Raw genomic sequence first — 20,133 nt, 5'->3', positions numbered from 1 at the left:
AATCCTATATTTGTGTTTCTATCAGAGGCATAGAAGTATTCATTGTTGGCCACAGTCTCTATGATGTCTATGGCCTCATCAATTGTCTTCTTCTTATTGAGAGAGCCTCCTGAAGAGTGATCTAAGGCCTTCTTTGATTCTTGTGACAATTCTTCATAGAAAATGTGCAGCGGTACCCATTCGTTGAACATGTCCGGGGGGGCTCTTTCTTGTCAGCTCCTTGTATCTCTCCTATGCTTCATAGAGAGTATCTCCATCTTGCTGCCTAAATGTTTGTACCTCAGCCCTCAACCTGTTGACTCTTTGGGGAGGGTAGAATCTCGCCAAAAACTTATTCACCACCTCTTTCCAAGTTGCCAAACTTTCCTTTGGGAAGGACTCTAGCCACTTTGCTGCTTTATCCCTGAGAGAAAAGAGAAACAAAAGCAGTTTGTAGGTGTCAGGGTGAACACCATTGGCCTTCACAGTATCACATATTCTCAAGAATGTGGTTAGATATTGGTTGGGGTCTTCTTGGGTACTTCCTCCAAATGAGTAATTATTTTGAACAAAAGTGATGAGTTGCGGTTTTAACTCAAAATTATTGGCATGAATGGTTGGTTTTAGGATGCTACTTCCACAGTTTCTTGGGTTTGGGTCGATGAAAGAGCCTTAAACTCTTCTCTCCTACCCAACATGGTTACCAGCACCTTCTTTAACATGGTTATGAACTTCTTCCTCCATAATAACGTTTAGATCTTCTTCCACAGCTTCCTCTCCAACAATTCCTTTACCTCTTACTTCCCTCCTTAGTCTAAGGAAGGTCCTCTCTGGTTCACTGTCAAAAGAATCTGAGGCTCCTCCTCTTCTACCTATCATACACTCAGTAAATAAACCAGCAAATACAAGTAAAGAATTCACTCTTGTTGAAAATTATGGTTAGAGTGGTTAGTGTAATTGATCAAACAGTTAGTGGATTAGTGTGATAGAAGGTGAGTAAACAAGTAAAACAACTTAAATTGCAAAGAATAGCAGTAAACAACTCACCCTATACCCCTGATGCATCTGTATCGCTACAAATTTCCTTCGGCAAGTATACCAAATGTCGTCAAGTAAAAACTCACAGTATAGTGAGGTCGAATCCCACAGGGATTGATTGGTTGAGCAACTTTAATTAGAGGAGTGTTCTAGTTGAATTGAGTAGATTTGAATTGGGAATTGCAGAAATTAAAATGGCGAGAAACGTAAATTGCAAGAATGTAAATTGCTTGATGGTAAAAGAACTGAATGTAAATTGAAGAAGTAATTGCAGGAAATTAAACTTGCAGAAAATTAAATGGGAATGGGAGTGATTAGCATAAATCTAAATAGCAGAATATAAAGAATGGGAAGATCAGAGATGGGAGGTCCATTGGGCTCAGGAGATATTGTATTTTCCGGATCAAGTTCATTCTCATCTCCTCAATCCATGCAATTCATTGGTCTTTTGGCAATCTTAGGTGACTGAATCCCAATTCTTTGGTAATTCAATCTCTCTAAGCTTGAATAATTGCCCAATTCCTTGGTCTAATTGCTCATGGGAAGAGATGAAGTACGATCACTGATTATACCACATTTTTCCAAATCAAAGTATTGGTAGGATTATATGTCACTATATCCATCCAACCCCCAATCCAGTCCAACATGAGAAAGCATTTCTAGCATGATTTCCTCATTCCTCTTCCAAGGTTCAGAGAAAATCCAAGTATGAGCAACTTCTCTTCCAAGACAATTACTCAATTGGATGAAGATCGAAAGCTTTCAAGTAAATCAAAGAAAAAAGGAAAGAAGAAGAAGAATAAGAACTATAATTGATCCATTGAATTACAATAGAGCTCCCTAACCCAATGAATTAGGGTTTAGCTGTTCATAGCTCTGGAAATGGAGAATTGAATTGGAAATTGCATTTTCTAAACTAAACCTAAATTGCAGAAAAGTAAACTACAGAGAGTTTCAATCCTGGATCCCCAGGTGCCAATTCTTTTCTAACTCAAACTCTATGCTATTTATACACTTTCTTCATTCAGTCTTCAAGTATTTGGACTGGGCTTTGGCCTCTGTTGAAGCAATTTGAAATTGGCTTTTAGTGACATTGATGAGGGATGTTTGGCAACTAACGTTCGTGCTTGCATGGGTGCCAAATTATAGTGGAGCTGGTATCAACGTTGGTGATCAACGTTTACAGGAAAATATTGAGTCAAACATTCTTTGAAAAAGGGTTGAGCGTTGCAACTAATGTTTGAATCAACGATAGTGCACCAATGTTCGTTCATCCAGGCGTGCACGTCGCCCACGCGTACGCATCAAAACAGCATTTTGCATGTATGCGTTGCTCACGCGTTCGCGAGACTGGCTAAAATTCACGTTCACGCGTACGCGTCATCGACGTGTACGCGCGTCATCGCAAATTTTCCAACTCCAGATTTGAAATTCTTATCGCAGGTGTTGGAGGTAACATTAGTTCACCAACGTTCCCTCCAACATAATTAACCATTTTTGATTGAATCAAGAGATGCATGAACTTCTCATCCAAATACTTACTTATAGCTCAAGAAAGTGCATAAAACTATATGAAAACAAATGAAAAAAGGCTTGTGAAACTAGCCTAAGATATGTAGGCATCAACCCCCAAGACCTCCAAGGCTGGTTCATTTTCACCTTGTGGCCGAAAATAGGAAGAGAGAAAAAGAGAGAAAAGTTCTTAGTTCCAAATCTTCAAATCTTGATTTCTGTTGAACTAAAACTCAAATCAAAATTCCAATCCAACCAAAATGATCCTATCTTCTTTCTCTACATAACCATATGACTTATCAAGGCTGGAATCAAGGTGATTTGGCTGCACCATCTCCCTTTTGCTTCGGTTTCAAGGAAACATGCTTAAACAAGTATTTTCTTGATGTTCTTCCTTAGGAATCATGCTTAACTTGACTTGTGAGCCAAGAAACGTTAATTTCCAGCAAGTTTCAGGTGAGAAATCCCTTCCTAACATGCTGAGTGAGATTCGGTCAGATTAGGGTTTGTGGATTTAAAGTTGTTCTTGATGTGATTTAGGAGGAAAAAGTGCTTAAGGACCACCTGAGAGTATAACCGAATTTGGAGCAGCAAAACCAGGTAGAGTTTGATGAAATTAATCTTTATTTATTGTGCTTGAGTTGTGTGATTATGATATGGTTTGGCTGTGCTTGAAATTAATGGTTTATATGAGTGATTCTTGTTGAAGTTTTGATGAAAATTTGATGAAATTTGATTAAATTCAAACTATGAATTTGTGTTCTTGAGTGCAGCTGGAAACCGAAACCCTAAGCCTTAAATTAGGGTTCAATTTGTGTTGAAATCATGTGAAAAAGATGGGGTTTTAATGGCTGGCAATTTATTATGAATTATGGTAAAAATCGGTTACTGAAAAGATTGAAAAACGGGTAAAAACAGAGAAAGAATCTGAAGAATTTATGAAGTACATGAAGAAAACCTTGAATGTGATGAAGAACATTGAAGAACAGGCGTTAGATCTTAGAAAGGGCAAGGAAGTAAAATTTTTGGTGTTTGGGGGGGTTGTTTTGTAATTTCTGAATGTTAGGGTGGTTAAAGTAGAAATATTAAAAGTTACGGGTTGTAAAAAGTGAATTTATATAACTTTTAGGATAAGAAAAGGTAAATCTCGAAAATGTATTAATAAAATAATAAATAATAGTAAAATATTAAATAATAATATTTAATTAAAAATAATATTTTATTAAAATAATAAAATAATGCGGAAAAGGTAGTTTTTCGTAAAAGCTTTAGAAAGACAACTTTAAGCATAGAATCTCATAATTACCTTCATAAAACACTTAGGGAGTGGTAATAATATATTAGTGAGGTAAAGATAAAGAAAAGATAAAAAGTTGAAGAAAAGATAAAAATAAAGGAAAAACTCTGTAAAGTTTTAACAATGGAAACAAACAGAGATTAGTGAACGAACTTGGAGCAACATAGTTAGTTCTTGAGTTGCGTCTAGGGCTAGGTATAATATGAAAAGTTAAACTGTTTCAGTATAGACTTAATGAACCTATACTTGGGATAGGCTAACTATCATACCAAAATTTACATAAGCTTTAAATGCATACGTTAAACAGAGAAATCATAGCAGAGTAAAGAGACACAGAGAAAAGATAATAAGAGCAGAGGACCTATTGAAAAGTTATTTGGTGCTAGAGACAGCCCAAGAGATGTTTTTTATTCGTTTGTTACATTAAGGCAACTCCAGAAATATTTATATGTTCATCTACTGCTGATAAACCACTATTTTATGATTTATCTTGTGCTCAATTAAGTGATTTTTATCAATTCTTCACCCACTTATTCATATAATTTACATGATTTTACAATTCCTTCCTTATTATGTGATATACGTGAAAACATGTTTCCTAAGCCTTAAAAATGTTAATTTTTAATTATCCTTTATTACCATTCGATGTCGTGATCTGTGTGTTGAGTATTTTTAGGCTTTATAGGACAGGAATGGCTTAGAGGACAGAAAGGAAACATGCAAAAATGGAAGGAACGCACAAAATGGAGTTTTGAAGAAAATGGTAGTGACGCGTACGCGTGACAAGGAAAATCTCCATATGACGCGCAAGCGTGACTCACGCGCACGCGTGACAGACGCCACGTGCAGAAAGTTGCAGAAGTCACCCCCAGCGATTTCTGGGCCACTTTTTCGGCCCAAATCCAAGCCTAGAAACACATAATAGAGGCTGGAGAATGAGGGAATCAAATCATTCATCAATCATTCAGACATTGGGAAGTTTTAGATGTAGTTTTTCTAGAGAGAGAGGCTCTCTCCTCTCTCTTAGGTTTTAGGATTAGGATTTCTTCGTTTTCTCATTTCCAGGTTCAATGTTCCTTAATTTAGTTTCTTTTCTACTTTTAATTGTCTCAGCATTCTAGTTTATCTATTTCCCTTTATTGATTACTTTATGTTACAATTTGGTTTATGAATTCTTATGTCTAATTTGATTTTCTATTTAATATAATTTGAGGTATTTCAGATTTAAGATTGCTTTCTTTTATTTATGGTATTGATGCTTTCAATTTAAGGCATTTTTATTCGAATAAATTTTCTCCCCTTTGCTTTGGTTGAGTAATTGGTGACACTTGATGTGCGGAAAACGATCCGACACAAAACTCACCGGCAAGTGCACCGGGTCGCATCAAGTAATAAAACTCACGGGAGTGAGGTCGATCCCACAAGGATTGAAGGATTGAGCAACTTTAGTTTAGTGATTGAATTAGTCAAGCAAACAAGTGTTGATTGTGTGAAATTGTGTTGACAGGAATTAAATTGCATAGAATGTAAAGGGGAGTGGGTGATTTGCAGGAAATTAAAGGGAGTAAAAAGAAAAAGAGTTGAATCTTAAAGTGCAAGGAATGTAAATTGCAGAAACTTAAAGTGCAAGAAATATAAATGACTTGAAAAATAAAAGGGGAATGGGAATTGGATCTGCAGGAAATAAACAGGGAAAAGCAAAACTTAACAGAATGAAGAGTAGTTGATGTAATTAGTTGAACCGGATCTCAAAACTAAAAGAAAAATAAACTTGGTGTAGTAATTAAACAAGGAAATTAAAATGGAAACCAATAGATCTCAGGACCCAAGAGACTAGATAACTAAGTCTAGATCTCAATGCCTTCTTAGATCCAAATTTAGAGAGCAAATGCCAAATTAAAGAAGAGAGCAATGTAGAAATGTAAATCCAAATTCAATTTCCAGAAGTTGCAGTAAGAAAAACAAAGAGATCTCAAGGTGAGATTGAGACAGAATTTCCTCAATTCTTCAACACCCAAGACTCAAGACGAGTGTAGATGAAATTTTAAAATAAGAAAACTAAGAGGAAGAGAATTCAATTCTCCTTTCCCAAGACTCAGAATCTCCAAATAGCTCAAAACCCAAAAGCTCTCTACTATGAATACTATGAAAATTCTTAAAGAAAACTCTAAAAAGAAAAACTCCTTTAAAACTTCAAATCCTAAGCTATTTATACACTTTCTTCAAATGATCATTAAGTCTTGAATTGGGCCTTTAGTCTTGATGGAATTGGGTTGATAACAGCCTCCGTTGATTGTTCTTGGTGTTGGGAAGAAATCCATTTGTGAACCGGGCCATGAACCATTCACGTTTGAGTCAACGTTTGAGGCAAACGTTGACTCAAACGTCCCTTGTGTGAGGCATTATGCAGATAGCCCATTTGCTGTCATCCATGTTTGAGCCAACGTTTGAGGTCAAACGTGAGCTCAAACGTGGTTCTTCCCAGGGTCCCTTTTTGGCCAACGTTTGGCCCAACGTTTGAGGCAAACGTAGCTCATCTAACCCATCAATCAATGGTGCTCTTCCATGCTCTTTCTTGCCAAAATGTAGCCAACGTTTGACCTCACGTTTGAGGCAAACGTTGGCTCAAACGTTGCCGTGCCCAGGAGTGCCCTTTTTTATTCTTTTTGGCGCCAACGTTTGACCTCACGTTTGAGGCAAACGTTAGCGTAAACGTTGCCTTCCCCAGCTTCTTCTTCAGCCAACGTTTGCCTCAACGTTTGAGGCAAACGTTGGCGCAAATGTTGGCTCTTCTCCAGGGTGCTCTTCATCTACTTCTCACGTTTGAGTTAACGTTTGAGGCAAACGTTAGCTCAAACGTTGATCCCTCTTTTCAAGCCCATTCTTGCAACCTTCTTCCAAGCTTTATTCCACCTATCATCAATCAACAATTGTATCAAAGCTATGCCATAATCATGAGAGTTGTTTTTCTTCTTGTCATATGAGCAATTATGGTACAAAAACTCATGAAAATGCATCAATTTATCCATGGTTGATTGAATCAAAGGAAACATGAAATTCAACCCAAATGACTTACTTATGGCTTAAGAAAGTTCATAAAACTAAATGAAAACAAAGGAAAAAGACTAGTGAAACTAGGCTAAGATGACTTGTCATCACAACACCAAACTTAAAACTTGCTTGTCCCCAAGCAAGAACAGAATTATTAAGAAGAAAGAATGAAAACAAAAGAGAATGTTCATGTTAGCAGAGTATTATTGGTAACTCATGGGGTTTTATGCAGATATGTAACTACTCACTTTTTATTGACAAGTAGGCCTAGAAAGTTTCCTCTAAGCATCAAGCAACACACTACTATGACCTCTCATTATTCCTTTGTCCTTGTTTACTGAATTTTTTCTTTATAAACTTTAGTTCAATGTCATGTGTAACAAGCTCTTTTCTTTATTTATGCTTGACACATTATTCACTTTAGACACTTGGCTCACATGCCTTCTTAGAACATTGATGCCCAGCACCTCTTTGGGTTACTAAATGTCTTGTAGCCAGGTTGCTCTTGATAGTGGACTTTCGGTTGATAATCCCGGGTTAGTTACCCCAAGTTACCAAGTGTTAATGCACTCCAAAGAACTTAATAATCCAAGCAGATCCTAGTACAAAGACACCACAGGCATATATTCTAAGGTTCAAGCTATTGGTGTCTAGCTTTGTTTCTTTTTATTTTTCTTTTGTTCTGTTGCCACTCTTTGGCTATTTCTTTTCTCTTTTTGTTTTTCTTTTTAACTAAGGACTTATTATTTTATTGAGATTCATAGACAGTGAACTACTTTCTTCTTAAAAAGAGAACAGTCTATTCCTTTTATTCACTAATAGTGAGTTGCCACACAATCACACATACATGCCACCACTTACTATTATTTGACTTCTAGCTAGCAATGAACCATCTTTTTTTATGTTTCAAACATTTCTTTTATTGAATTGAAAAGACTTAGGGGACAAAGCATGCATTAGTTAAGTGAAAGTAAATACACTAGTACACTTAGACTAGCATTCTTATTGACAATAATATTCAAGATGCATAACTACTGAACTAACAGTTACTGCTAAGATGGGCATATTCAAACTTCAAATTTAGAAAGATTGCATGCTGATGGAGTTAAGTGACAATACAACCTTTTGGTGGCTTCTTCTTCTTACTCTCAACTGATGGTGTGAAGCCCTCTCCGAGAAAGTGTTTGAATCCCTGCAGAGTTAATGGAAGTTGCTTGTTTCTCAAGCCCTTAGATAACTAGTTAGTGTGCGGGACCTTCTTGTAGGCTTTTTGAACTTACTTTGGTGTGTGAACACCAAACTTAGTCCCTTGCCACTACCTTTGATGCATCGAGTTGATCATATGTGAATTCCTAGTGTCTTAGCTAAAAGTAATAAAACTACAAAGTAGAAGCAGACAATGATTAAATGATTCATCTGATTGCTTGGAGCTAGCAACCCTTTATGCAGAAGGTGAGAATATGTTTTTAAATTAGATTTTTGGTGGAACACCAAACTTAAAATCCTTCATTCTCCTTTAAATTGTTTTGGTGTGTGACACCAAACTTAGCTCCTTGCACTGCAGGTGAAATCACTTAATCTTTTTATTGAACTAGCATTGAAAGAAAAGGACTACCTCAGGTTGGGTTGCCTCCCAACAAGCGCTCTTTTAATGTCACTAGCTTGACATTCTTCATTTTTGCTTCAAGGACGTTGTAAGCTCTGAACCTCTTTTTCCTTGTCCCAATGTCCTCCTAAGTACAGCTTTGCTCTGTGACCATTTGCTATGAATTGACTCTTTGTTGCTTCATCTAGCAATTCAATACTCCCATAAGGGAAAACCTTGGTTACCAAATATGGACCAGTCCACTTAGATTTAAGCTTGCCAGGGAATATCTTGAGCCGTGAGTTGTACAAAAGTACTTGCTGCCCTGGTTTGAATTCTTTCTTCATGATCTTCTTGTCATGTCACCTCTTGGCTTTTTCCTTGTATATCTTGGCACTTTCATAGGCTTCTAGCCTAAATTCATCCAGCTCATTTAGCTGCAACAATCTTTTCTCACCTGCTGCTTCAGAGTCAAGGTTTAGGAGTTTAGTAGCCCAAAAAGCTTTGTGTTCCAGCTCCACAGGGAGGTGACATGATTTGCCATATAATAGCTGAAAGGGTGACTTCCCAATGGGAGTTTTGAAGGCTGTCCTGTATGCCCAGAGTGCATCCTCTAGCTTCCGAGCCCAATCTTTTCTTGAACTTCCTACTGTCTTTTCCAAAATCTTCTTCAATTCCCGATTTGCCAATTTAGCCTGTCCATTGGTCTGGGGGTGATATGGCGTGGCTACTTTATGAATCACTCCATATTTATGGAGGAGTTTCTCCATCTGTTTGTTGCAAAAATGGCTTCCACCGTCACTCACAAGACCCTTGGGAACCCCATATCTAGTGAAAATATGCTTCTTAAGGAATTGAAGGACAATTTGTGCATCACAGGTGGTTATGGCTATGGCTTCCACCCACTTTGAGACGTATTCTACTGCCACTAAAATATATCTGAAAGAATAGGAAGGGGGGAAAGGTCCCATGAAGTCAATACCCCATAAATCAAATAATTCCACTTCCAGAATGAAGTTTTGAGGCATCTCATTCCTTCTTGTCAAGCCTCCTGTTCTCTGGCATTCGTTGCATTGGTGAATAAATTCTCTAGCATCTTTGAAGATAGTTGGCCAATAGAACCCACTCTGTAGTATCTTTGCAGCTGTTCTTTTTGGGCCAAAATGTCCACCATAGGCTGAGCCATGACAATGCCACAGTATATCTCTTATTTCACTCTCAGGGACACATCTCCTAATTACTCAATCAGAGCATCTCTTGAACAGGAAAGGTTCATCCCACAAGAACTTCCTTGCTTCATTGATTAACTTCTTCACTTGTTGCTTAGATAATTCTTGAGGTATCTTCCTCCCTACTTTGTAGTTTGCTTTGTCAGCAAACCAAGGTGCTTGTTGAATCTGCAGCAAATGTTCATCTGGGAAGCTTTCATTCACAGGCTGTGAGGCTTCTTGGATCGTTTCTTGTGGTAGTCTTGATAAATGATCAGCAACTTGGTTTTCAATGCTCTTCCTGTCCTTTATTTCAATATCAAATTCTTGTAAGAGTAATATCCACCTGATAAGTCTTGGCTTAGCATCCTGTTTTGACATTAAATACTTAATGGCAGCATGATCAGTATAAACCACAATTTTGGATCCTATCAAGTATGATCTAAACTTATCAAATGCATAAACTACAGCTAACAATTCCTTCTCTGTTGTGGTGTAATTTTTTTGAGCTTCATTCAATACTTTACTTGCATAATATATGACGTGATGCAAGTTTCCCTTCTTTTGTCCAAGCACAGCACCAATTGCAATGTCACTTGCATCATACATGAGTTCAAAAGGTAGTTCCCAATCTGGGGTGTGATGATTGGTGCTGTTGTGAGTCTGTTTTTTAAAGTTTCAAAGGCATGCAGGCAATTTTCATCAAAAACAAAAGGAGTATCAATCATAAGCAGATTACTCAAAGGTTTAGCTATTTTAGAGAAATCCTTGATAAACCTTCTATAAAATCCTGCATGCCCCAAGAAACTTCTAACAGATTTCACATTAGTTGGTGGCGGGAGCTTCTCTATGATTTCCACTTTTGCCTTGTCAACTTCTATCCCTTTTCTTGAAACTTTGTGACCAAGAACAATCCCTTCGAGCACCATGAAATGGCATTTCTCCCAGTTCAAAACCAAATTAGTTTCTTGGCACCGTTTCAAGACAAGAGTTAGATGTTTCAGGCAAGCATTGAAATTATCACCAAAAACAGAGAAGTCGTCCATGAAGACCTCTAGAAACTTTTCGACCATATCAGAGAAGATGGAGAGCATACACCTTTGAAATGTGGCTGGGGCGTTACAAAGCCCAAAGGGCATCCTCCTGTATGCAAAGACTCCAAATGGACATGTAAAGGCAGTCTTCTCTTGATCCTTGGGGTCCACCACGATTTGATTATACCTAGAATATCCGTCCAAAAAGCAATAATAGGCATGGCCGGCCAATCTTTCTAGCATCTGATCAATGAATGGGAGAGGAAAATAATCTTTCCTGGTGGCATCATTCAATCTTCTATAGTCTATGCACATCCTCCACCCCGTCACCGTTCTAGTAGGGATTAACTCATTCTTCTCATTGGTGATGACCGTCATTCCTCCTTTCTTTGGTACTACTTGGACCGGACTTACCCATGAGCTGTCAGATATTGGGAAGATTATCCCTGCATTCCACAACTTCATTACTTCCTTCTGGATAACTTCTTTCATCGTGGGATTTAGCCTTCTTTGAGGTTGAACTACTGGCTTGGAGTTATCTTCCAAGAGGATCTTATGCATACATACTGCAGGGCTGATGCCTTTCAGGTCGTCAATAGTCCATCCTAAAGCATCTTTGTGAGCTTTGAGTACATCAAGAAGTTATCCTTCTTCTTTTTTTGTTAATGACGAATTAATGATCACTGGGAAATTCTCTGATGGACCCAGGAATGCATATTTGAGATGGGTGGGTAATGGCTTCAGTTCTTGTTTTCGTACTTCTTCCTTCTTGTCTTGTTTTTCCTCTTGCTCAATAGACATCTCGGCTACTTGTTCCTCTGTTGTCTCTTGATTTTCTTCTTACTCTTGAGGATTATCTTCCAACATTTCTTCCACCAAACTCTCTATCATATCCACTCTCATGTAATCCTCTTGCTCAGGAATGTGTTGCATTGACTTGAAAACGTTTATGACCATTTGTTCATTGTGGACCCTGAAGATCATCTCTCCTTTTTCTACATCAATGATGGCTCTTGTTGTGGCTAGAAATGGCCTTCCTAAAATGATTGAATTGTTTCCTTCCTCTTCAGTATCCAAAATCACAAAATCTGCTGGAAAAATAAACTCTCCAACCTTCACCAACAGGTTTTCCACAATTCCATTGGGTGTCTTGATCGATCTATCAGCCATGACTAGTGACATCCTGGTGGGTTTGAGTTCTTCTATAGCAAGCTTCCTCATCATAGACAGGGGCATTAGGTTGATACTAGCTCCGAGATCACAAAGAGCCTTGTCTAATGTCATTTTGCCTATGGTGCAAGTAACGACAAAACTTCCTGGATCTTTAAGCTTTGGTGGGATTCCCTTTTGAAGCACCGCGCTACATTCTTCAGTGAGAAGTATAGTTTCCTTCTCCAACCAGCTTCTTTTCTTGTTAATGAGTTCCTTCAAGAACTTGGCATATAAGGGCATCTGTTCCAATGCTTCAGCCAGGGGAATGTTGATTTCCAGCTTCTTGAAAGTTTCCAGGAATTTGCGGAAGTGTTGATCCTTGGTTTCTTTGTTGAACCTCTGTGGATATGGCAGCGGAGGAATGAAGGCTTTCTCCTTTTTCTGTGCTTCTTCCTCTCTCTCATGTATATTGATTGGCTGATCTTCTTTTCTTTTGGGGTTCTCTGTATTCTTGTTTGGCACCATATTTTGATCATTGGCTTCCTCTGTATCTGTTGGCTTTTTGGTTACCTCCTTGTTGTTGTCTACCAATGTCTTTCCACTCCGTAGTTGTACAGCTTTGCACTCTTCTTTTGGATTAGGAATAGTGTCACTTGGTAGTGAGCTTGAAGGTCTCTCAACAGAAATCTGCTTGGAGATTTGCCCAATCTGCCTCTCTAGGCTCTTCATGGAGGCTTCATGGTTCTTGGTTGTCATTTCTTGGTGTTTCCACATTTTGTCTATCAAGGTTTCCAAGTTAGTGATTCTTTGAGATTTTGGGGATGCTTGTGGTGGGTTGTGAGATGTGGATGGTGGATGGTAGGTATTTTGGTTGGTGGGTTAGTTATTGGATTGATAATGGTTGGGGTTGGGGTAGTTGTTTTGAGGTTTTCTGTAAGGGTTTTGGTTAGTTTGCTGCTGGTTGTGGTTGTTTCTTGAAGTGTTTTGGTTTGAGTTCCTCTGCCATGGTTGTTGGTTCTGGTTATGGTTATCTCCCCATCTGAGATTTGGGTGGTTCTTCCAAGATGGATTGTAGGTATCACCATAAACTTCATTCTGTCCAGAGTTTTGGTTATGCATGTACTGCACTTGCTCCTGTTGTTGCTCTTCTTGGCTTTCTTCATTCTGCACCCATACAGTTGATGGGTGGCTTGTGTTCACAGCTGCTACTTGAAGGCTGTCAATCCTTTTGGCCATTTGTTCAAACTGTTGTTGAATTTGTTGTTGCATCATCTTGTTTTGAGCCAAAATGGAGTCTACTCCTTCCAGTTCTAGTACCCCCTTTCTCTGTGATGGTTGGCGGGTTCTTTGATGAGCAAAGAAATATTGATTGTTGGCCACCATGTCCACAAGATTTTGGGCTTCCTCAGCAGTTTTCATCAGTTGTAATGAACCTCCAGCAGAGTGATCTAATGCCTCTTGAGATTTCAATGTGAGGCCTTCATAGAAATTCTGCAGCACATCCCATTCATTGAACATCTCCGGATGACACTTTCTGATTAAGGCTTTGTACCTCTCCCATGCTTCATACAAGGATTCGGCATCTAATTGTGTGAAAATCTGCACCTCAGTTTTCAGCCTGATGATCCTTTGGGATGGGTAGAATTTGGCTAGAAATTTAGTCACAAAATCATCCCAACTAGTGATACTTCCTTGGGGAAAAATTTCATGCCATTGTGCAGCCTTGTCCCTTAATGAGAACGGGAACAACAGAAGCTTGTAAGTTTCAAGATTCACGCCATTGGATTTGACAGTGTCACAAATCCTTTAAAAGGTAGATAAATGCTGGTTGGGATCTTCCAATGGGCTGCCTCCATAGGAACAATTGTTCTGGACAAGTGTAATGAGTTGTGGTTTTAGCTCAAAATTGTTTGCATTGACACTAGGAGTTAAGATGCTGCTTCCACAGTGTCTGGGATTTACAAAAGTGTAGGAGGCCAACACTCTCCTCTGTGGTGGATTGGGATTAGATGGATCTCCTTCCATCTCGTGGTATTCTTCCTCAGATTCTTCCTCTCCAACAATACCTTTCCCTCTTTCAGCTCTTCATAATCTCCTGAGAGTCCTCTGGTCAGCTTCGGATAAGATAGGAGTAGCTCTCCCTGTACCTGACATACAAACAAAACAAGAGAAACCCACAACCAGTGATACTTCAATCTATTGCAAGAATGAAGTTTTAGTTAGCTTAAGCAAAAATTCAAACAGTTAGTAGGTTAGTCAAAATTAAAGAAAAAGTGCTTGATCTAAACTACCACCTCACTTAATCATTGTCAATCTATTCAATCCCCGGCAACGGCACCAAAAACTTGATGTGCGGAAAACGATCCGACACAAAACTCATCGGTAAGTGCACCGGGTCGCATCAAGTAATAAAACTCACGGGAGTGAGGTCGATCCCACAAGGATTGAAGGATTGAGCAACTTTAGTTTAGTGGTTGAATTAGTCAAGCAAACAAGTGTTGATTGTGTGAAATTGTGTTGACAAGAATTAAATTGCATAGAATGTAAAGGGGAGTGGGTGATTTGCAGGAAATTAAAGGGAGTAAAAAGAAAAAGAGCTGAATCTTAAAGTGCAAGGAATGTAAATTGCAGAAACTTAAAGTGCAAGAAATATAAATGACTTGAAAAATAAAAGGGGAATGGGAATTGGATCTGCAGGAATTAAACAGGGAAAAGCAAAACTTAACAGAATGAAGAGTAGTTGATGTAATTAGTTGAACCGGATCTCAAAACTAAAAGGAAAATAAACTTGGTGTAGTAATTAAACAAGGAAATTAAAATAAAAACCAATAGATCTCAGGACCCAAGAGACTAGATAACTAAGTCTAGATTTCAATGCCTTCTTAGATCCAAATTTAGAGAGCAAATGCCAAATTAAAGAAGAGAGCAATGTAGAAATGTAAATCCAAATTCAATTTCCAGAAGTTGCAGTAAGAAAAACAAAGAGATCTCAAGGTGAGATTGAGACAGAATTTCCTCAATTCTTCAACACCCAAGACTCAAGACGAGTGTAGATGAAATTTTAAAACAAGAAAACTAAGAGGAAGAGAATTCAATTCTCCTTCCCCAAGACTCAGAATCTCCAAATAGCTCAAAACCCAAAAGCTCACTACTATGAATACTATGAAAATTCTTAAAAAAACTCTAAAAAGAAAAGCTCCTTTAAAACTTCAAATCCTAAGCTATTTATACACTTTCTTCAAATGATCATTAAGCCTTAAATTGGGCCTTTAGTCTTGATGGAATTGGGTTGATAACAGCCTCCGTTGATTGTTCTTGGTGTTGGGAAGAAATCCATTTGTGAACCGGGCCATGAACCATTCACGTTTGAGTCAACGTTTGAGGCAAACGTTGACTCAAACGTCCCTTGTGTGAGGCATTATGCAGATAGCCCATTTGCTGTCATCCACGTTTGAGCCAACGTTTGAGGTCAAACGTGAGCTCAAATGTGGTTCTTCCTAGGCTCCCTTTTTGGCCAATGTTTGGCCCAATGTTTGAGGCAAACGTTGGCGCAAACGTATCTCATCTAACCCATCAATCAAGGGTGCTCTTCCATGCTCTTTCTTGCCAAAATGTAGCCAACGTTTGACCTCACGTTTGAGGCAAACGTTGGCTCAAACGTTGCCGTGCCCAGGAGTGCTCTTTTTCATTCTTTTTGGCGCCAACGTTTGACCTCACGTTTGAGGCAAACATTGGCGCAAATGTTGCCTTCCCCTGCTTCTTCTTCAGCCAACATTTGCCTCAACGTTTGAGGCAAACATTGGCGCAAACGTTGGCTCTTCTCCAGGGTGCTCTTCATCTACTTCTCACGTTTGAGTTAACGTTTGAGGCAAACGTTAGCTCAAACGTTGATCCCTCTTTTCAAGCCCATTCTTGCAACCTTCTTCCAAGCTTTATTCCACCTATCATCAATCAACAATTGTATCAAAGCTATGCCATAATCATGAGAGTTGTTCTTCTTCTTGTCATATGAGTAATTATGGTACAAAAACTCATGAAAATGCATCAATTTATCCATGGTTGATTGAATCAAAGGAAACATGAAATTCAACCCAAATGACTTACTTATGGCTTAAGAAAGTGCATAAAACTAAATGAAAACAAAGGAAAAAGACTAGTGAAACTAGGCTAAGATGACTTGTCATCAACACTTGAGTTATCAAACTCAGCTGTTGATTGAAAATTAGAATTTGCTTATTGATTTGGATCCCTCTAAAGCTAGTCTTTCAATAGGAGTTGACTAGGACTTGAGGAATCAAATTGATTAGTCCACTTGACTTTCATTTATTTAGTAAGGCTTAACTAAGTGGGAGCAATAAACAATTCTCATCACACCTGATAAGGATAACTAGGATGGGATTTCCAGTTCTTATACCTTGCAATGGTTTTCATGATAATTAATTTACTTTATTGCTAATTTATTTTCCTGTTCCCTATTTCAAAAACCCAAAAATATACCTTTTTTCATAACTAATAATAAATCATACTTCCCTGCAATTCTTTGAGAGACGACCCGAGGTTTCAATACTTCGGTTATAAATTTTATTGGGTTTGCTTTAGTGACAACCAAACGTTTGTACAAAAAGATTCTTTGCTGGTTTAGAAACTATACTTGCAACGAGAATTTATTAGTGAATTTCTTTACTAGCAAGAATCTAATCGTCAAAATGGCACCGTTGTCGGGAAATTGCAAACGTGTGCCTTATTATTGGTTATTGTAAATATCTTCTTTTTCTTGTTTATTTGTTTTTGTTTTTGTTTTAATTTTTATTAGCTACTATGAGTTCTCACCCCTTTGGCTTTAAGTTTGGTTCCAATGTTGTTGTAAGGAATGGAAGCTATAATAGGAACATGCATCAGGGTCAAAACAATCAAAGATGGAAGGAGCCACGAGGATCTGATCAACCCTTTCGGCAACAACACCTTCCAAGGTACCATGGACAACGACCATCTTACAATGCATGCCAAGACAATAGTTATGGTGGACCTTTTCGTGACAACCAACCTCAACCAGTTTACTATGGTCAAAAGCTATTCCAAGGTGCGTACCAAGATGATAGATATGGTGGACCCCCTTGTGGCTACCAACAAGCCCTACCATATGCCAATGTACCACCTCCTCAACATCGCTTTGAACCACCATACTCACAAGCCACCTACAACCATTCACCTTTATATGACCCTAGCCCCTATCCACCCCAATTCCAATCCAATTACTCCCAAGAACCACCACTTCCATATGCACCATGTCCATATCCATCGACTCAAGAATCACAGGCTCACCTCAAGGAAACAGTAGGTCAATTTCATGCAACCCTTCATTAACTGGAGCAAGCGATAAATCAATTAGCCTTCCGATGTTCGGACAGTCAAGGAACTCCCATGGCTTCATGTGGAGAATCTAATGAAGAATGTAGCTTGAAGGAGATACCAGAAACTCCGGTCAACAGTAAGGAGCATGACTTTGTACTGGAACAAGTGGAGGAAGCCCAGATTATCAAAGAAGAAGAATTGGTTGAAGACTTAGGAGATGCTGAACGTCCATGGGAATCAAGAGTTGTAGAGAATTCTGTCTACAAATTTGAAATTGATGCTATGGACGATACTGCATAATCCCTAAAGCACGTACCTTATGAAGAACTGGACGGAACAGATCAAGAAGCAAGTTTCCTTGGTAATGATGATCATGAGTCAAGCCCTCCTAGTGATGAACTTGCATATGTAATTGAATTCTTTGAGATTGAAGAACCTTCTCCAAGTGAATATGAAAAGGATGTGGAGGTAGATTTTTCTCAACCCCCAACTTATGATTTGAGTGATGGGGAAGAAATCGAAGACTTTGATCAAGACGTGGAGCTTGAAAGACCATTGGAAACACCTCTCCCAAGGCCATTACCACCCAATACAAACTTCAAGTGGGTAAAATCCTTAGCCTTTATCTTCACCTTTCCGCTTGAATATGGTTTACTTGAAACCGATGGCCAGCTTAGAGCTCTTTATGGCTTTAAGAGTAAGAGGGAGATGGTTAGTAATAGAAATTGGCACCCAAGGTTCAATACAGTTTCACGCTTCAAATAGAAGTGCAAAGATTGGTATAGAGCTCAATTGAATGGGTCTCGGAAGATGTTTGAGCATCTCAGTGAAAATTCAGGTTGCATACCGCCCGGTTGGAACAAAGATGGTCAACAAGAGGACGGGTACAAAAGCAAGGTTTGGGATCCTGGAATTTATTCTGACAATCAACATCCCTGGAGCCTGAGCACCTGCTTTAACTTGCACGAAGGCTTTATGTGCCTAGTTTGGGATCCCGGAGGCTATTGGAATTGCAAACGTTGGTGGAGATTTTTGGATGAGTTCAAGCACAAGCCACCATAACAAGGAACTCATCAAACGTCCAACTTAAGGACTTTAACTAAAAGTGCTAGGTGGGAGACAACCCACCGTGGTATGATCGTTCCTTTTTAATTTTAATTTTATTTTGTTTTGTTTGTTTTTAGTTTTTATTTTATTTTTTCCCTAGTATCATTCATAACATCTGTATTAGCATATGCATTTTGCATTCTGCATATTCTATATATAAAAAAAAAACTCACACCATGCGTGCGCACAGGCCACGCATGGGCGTCGAATCCAAATCGGTGTCACCATCCAACGCCCAGAAAGTTGGGCTGGAATCGTGTGACTGTTGTGTGTTAGGCACAAATTGTCCTACGTGTGCGCGTCATGGATGCGTACGCGTCAATTTCATTTACACACACCACGTGTGGGCGTGAGCGACGCGCACGCGTCGCCTGAAAATATTTGCCCCCTAAATTAAAACAGAGAGTTGCGCTAAAACGACGCTGGAATCGTGCGTTTAGCACGATCCTGGTTGACACACACGCGTGCTTCACGCGTACGCGTCATCTTCATTATCCCCTGTTTGCGCGTTCGCGTCAAGGACGCTTCCGCGTCGTTTCAGTTTTACCTCATCCACGCGCACGTGTGACCCACGCGTACGTGTGGATTTAAATTCACTAGCCCCTGACGCGGAAACCCTACCCCCCTCATGTCACTCTTTCCCCCCTTCCCCCTCAGCGCTTCCTCTTCTCCCTCCAACCTCCCACTACCACCAGCCACCACTGCCACCATCACCACCGCACCGCCACCGTCACTGACCCCCAAACCCGCCGTTATTCACCCTAACCCCACCCCTCCTTCTTCTCCTCTTCTCCTTCTCCTTCCCCCTCTCGACCCCTACTGCCCCCTGCCCAGTCGCCGACCCAGCCCGCCTCACCCAATCTCCGGCCACCACCTCCCCAACGCCACCCTCCCCTACTCGCCCCTCCCCTTCTTCTCTTCCTCCCCCTATTCCCCCTTCCCCCTTCTCACCCGTTCCCCATCGCCGACCCCAAGCCTACCACCATGCCACCATAGCGAGCACCGGAACCACCGTACCACCACCAGCGCCATATCCATATCCCTTTCCCTCTCCATTTCAATTTCTTTCGCCGCGCACACCAGGTTCCACTGCACTCTGATTTTTTTCCGTTTAAGTTAGTTAGTTTGCATATTTTAATTCTGTTTAATTTAGGTTAGATAGATATGCATGTTCGTAGTGGATTCTAGGTGGTTAGGTAGCTAGGATGTGGTTAGTAGATTTAGCTCTAATAATTGTGTCGTTCTTGCTGCTTGCTTTATCTGTTTTGCAATTTTGAAATTGCTGTGCTGTTGATGCTGCTAATATACCGTTCATCACTGTTTAATGCTTTTTTGACATTATTCCACCTAAATTGCATTTCTTGCTGCAACTTGAATTTGTTTCTTTTTCTGAATTCATGTGACTTGCTATTTGCTACTCTTTTATGTACTACTTTAATATCATATGAACTGAATTTCTGCTACTGTTTATTACCCGGGAACGTCCAATTTATAGCCGGAATGCTGCCCGATTTTTCTGCAAATTATTTCACTCAACTCCCATTCATGAATTGGCTTTGGTACTTTTTGAATTCTGAACTAATGGGTTTCAACCAAGCCAATTCATGGACGGCTAGGCTAGCATTCCTATTCCTTCTAGTTCCCTTTTTAGTTAAATCGCATTATTGATGATTTTATTCATTTTTACGCTTCTTTTATCACACAGTTTATCATCAATAATCTGCATTGTATGCTTGAATGTGAGCCTGCTTGTTCCTAAACCTTTTGCACTTCTAGGAATAACATTACCATGCCACTAATATTTTAGAAAGCATGACT

At 39.3% G+C, this 20,133-nt stretch overlaps 1 pseudogene; it reads right to left on the bottom strand.

Annotated features, from left to right (window-relative positions):
- Nucleotides 1-231: 231 nt before the first annotated feature.
- The window catches only part of LOC140176736 (uncharacterized), a 155,722-nt pseudogene continuing 135,820 nt past the window's right edge, over nucleotides 232-20,133 (bottom strand).

This window comes from Arachis hypogaea, chromosome 12, assembly GCF_003086295.3.
Source record: "Arachis hypogaea cultivar Tifrunner chromosome 12, arahy.Tifrunner.gnm2.J5K5, whole genome shotgun sequence".
Taxonomy (NCBI): domain Eukaryota; kingdom Viridiplantae; phylum Streptophyta; class Magnoliopsida; order Fabales; family Fabaceae; genus Arachis; species Arachis hypogaea.
Note: the sequence above shows the minus strand (reverse complement) of the source record. Positions and strands in the feature narration are given on the sequence as shown.